Genomic DNA, 3677 nt, shown 5'->3' on the forward strand with positions numbered 1-3677 from the left:
TTGAAAGGTAGCAGGTGCATTACGTAAACCAAAAGGCATACGTCTATAAGCAAAAGTACCAAAATGGCATGTAAAAGTAGTCTTTGATTGATCTCTAGCCGACACAGGTATTTGAGAGAAACCAGAATAACCATCTAGAAAGCAATAGTGTGTATGTTTGCATAATCTTTCTAGCATTTGATCAATAAAAGGTAAGGGGTAATGATCTTTTTAGTAGCTTTATTTAATTTGCGGAAATCAATTACCATCCTATAACCTGTGATAATTCTTTGTGGAATCAATTCATCTTTATCATTAGGAACAACAGTAATACCTCCCTTCTTAGGGACACAATGGACAGGACTTACCCACTCACTATGAGCAACGGAATAAATTATACCTGCCTCCAGAAGCTTGAGTATTTCTTTTCTTACCACTTCTTTCATTTTAGGATTCAGACATCATTGAGGATCACGAACTGGTTTGGCATCTGCTTCCAAATTTATTTTATGTTGACATAGAGTGGGACTACTGCCCTTAAGATCATCAAGAGTATATCCAATAGCAGCATGATGCTTCTTCAGAGTTTTCAATAATCTTTCTTCTTCATGCTCTGAAAAGTTAGCACTAATAATAACAGGATATATCTTCTTTTCATCAAGATAAGCATATTTAAGATTATCAGGCAATGGTTTAAGCTCAAACACGGGATCACCCTTGGGTGGAGGAGGATCTCCTAAAATTTCAACAGGCAAGTTGTGTTGCAGAATAGGTTCCTGTTTAAAGAATACTTCATCTATTTCCCTTCTTTCATTCATGAACATATCATTTTCATGGTCTAGCAAATAGTGTTCTAAAGGATCACTAGGAGGTACAGCAATAGAAGCAAGACCAATAATTTCATCCTTACTGGGTAATTCTTCCTCACAATGTTGTTTACTAAATTTAGAGAAATTAAACTCATGAACCATATCATCCAACCCAACAGTAACAATATTCTTAGTGCAGTCTATGGTAGCATTGACAGTATTTAAGAAGGGTCTACCAAATATAATGGGACAAAAGCTATCTTGTGGAGAAGTAAGAACAAGAAAATCAACAGGATATTTAGTTTTCCCACACAAGACTTCAACATCTCTAACAATTCCAATTGGTGCAATAGTATCTCTATTAGCAAGTTTAATAGTAACATCAATATCTTCTAACTCAACAGGTGCAATTTCATTCTTAATTTCTTTGTATAAGTCATGAGGTATAACACTAGCACTAGCACCCATATCACATAAGCCATGATAACAATGATCTCCTATTTTAACAGAAATAACAGGCACGCCTACCACGGGTCTATGTTTATCTTTATCACATGGTTTAGCAATTCTAGCAGTTTCACCTTTGAACTGAATAACATGCCCATCAATATTATCAGACAAGAGATCTTTAACAATAGCAATATTAGGTTCTACTTTAACTTGCTCAGGAGGTGTATAAGTTCTAATATTGCTTTTACGAACAACAGTTGAAGCTTTAGCATGATCCTTTACTCTAACAGGGAAAGGTGGTTTCTCAACATAAGCAGTAGGAACAATAGGATCATTATAAGTGATAGTTTTTTCTTCAACTTTAATAGGTGCAGCTACTTTTACTTCTATGGGAGGATGATATTTAAACCACTTCTCCTTAGGGAGATTAACATAAGTAGCAAAAGATTCACAAAAAGCGGCTACTATCTCAGAGTCAAGTCCATATTTAGTGATAAACTTACGGAAAATATCGGTATCCATAAAAGATTAACACAATCAAACTTACGTGTCATACCTGACTCCTTACCTTCGTCGAGGTCCCAATCTTTAGAGTTGCATTTAATTCTATCCAATAAATTCCATCTGAATTCAATAGTCTTCATCATAAAAGAGCCATCACAAGAAGTATCGAGCATGTTGCGATTGTTTTCAGAAAGCCGGGCATAAAAACTTTGCATAATTATTTCTCTCTGGAGCTCATGATTGGGGCATGAATATAGCATTGATTTAAGCCTCCCCCAAGCTTGAGCGATGCTTTCTCCTTCGCGAGGCCAGAAATTATATATATATATATATATATATATATATATATATATATATATATTATTAATTGAATTTCGATCATGATGAACAAGATGCATAGGGTAATACTTTTTATGAAATTCCAGCTTCAATCTTTTATAGTCCCACGATCTCATATCATCACATAGCCTATACCATATCAATGTGTCTCCCTTCAAAGATAAAGGGAAGACCTTCTTCTTAGCAACATCATCGGGTATACCTGCAAGCTTAAATAATCCACAAACTTTATCCACATATATTAAGTGCTCATCAGGATGTTTTGTTCCATCTCTTGTAAAAGGATTAGCTAGCAGTTTTTCCATCATAGCCACAGGAAATTCAAAAGGAGTTTCATTAATAGGTTCAGTAGGTTGAGGAGCAACTCTTTGCTCTACTGGACAGGGTGAAGATACCCCGAACAAGCCCCTCAGAGAATTACTTTCCATAGTAACAAGTGACAGTAAATTTCAGCACACTATATAAATTTTTCCTTACCAAATTCCACTTACCAAAGGCGCTACACTCCCCGACAACGGCGCCAGAAAAGAGTCTTGATGACCCACAAGTATAGGGGATCTATCGTAGTCCTTTCGATAAGTAAGAGTGTCGAACCCAACGAGGAGCAGAAGGAAATCATAAGCGGTTTTCAGCAAGGTATTCTCTGCAAGTACTGAAATAAGTGGTAACAGATAGTTTTGTAATAAGGTAAATTGTAATGAGCAACAAGTGACAAAAGTAAATAAAGTGCAGCAAGGTGGCCCAATCCTTTTTTAGCAAAGGACAAGCCGTAACAAACTCTTATAATAGGAAAAGCGCTCCCGAGGACACATGGGAATATCGTCAAGCTAGTTTTCATCACGTTCATATGATTCGCGTTCGATACTTTGATAATTTGATATGTGGGTGGACCGGTGCTTGGGTGCTGTTCTTACTTGAACAATCATCCCACTTATGATTAACCTCTATTGCAAGCATCCGCAACTACAATAAAGGTATTAAGGTAAACCTAACCATAGCATGAAACATATGGATCCAAATCAGCCCCTTACGAAGCAACGCATAAACTAGGGTTTAAGCTTCTGTCACTCTAGCAACCCATCATCTACTTATTACTTCCCAATGCATTCCTCTAGGCCCAAATAATGGTGAAGTGTTATGTAGTCAACGTTCACATAACACCACTAGAGGCTAGACAACATACATCTTATCAAAATATCAAACGAATACCAAATTCACATGACTACTCATAGCAAGACTTCTCCCTTGTCCTCAGGAACGAACGTAGTTACTCACAAAGCATATTAATGTTCATAATCAGAGGGGTAATAATATGCATATAGGATCTGAACATATGATCTTCCACCAAATAAACCAACTAGCATCAACTACAAGGAGTAATCAACACTACTAGCAACCTACTAGCACCAATCCCGGACTTTGAGACAAGAATTGAATACAAGAGATGAACTAGGGTTTAGAGATGAGATGGTGCTGGTGAAGATGTTGATGGAGATTGCCCTCTCCCGATGAGAGGAGCGTTGGTGATGACGATGGTGATGATTTCCCCCTCCCGGATGGAAGTTTCCCCGGCAGAACAGCTCTGCCGGAGCTCTA

The sequence above is a fragment of the Triticum urartu genome, chromosome 5, assembly GCF_003073215.2.
Source record: "Triticum urartu cultivar G1812 chromosome 5, Tu2.1, whole genome shotgun sequence".
In the NCBI taxonomy this organism is placed as follows: Eukaryota; Viridiplantae; Streptophyta; class Magnoliopsida; order Poales; family Poaceae; genus Triticum; species Triticum urartu.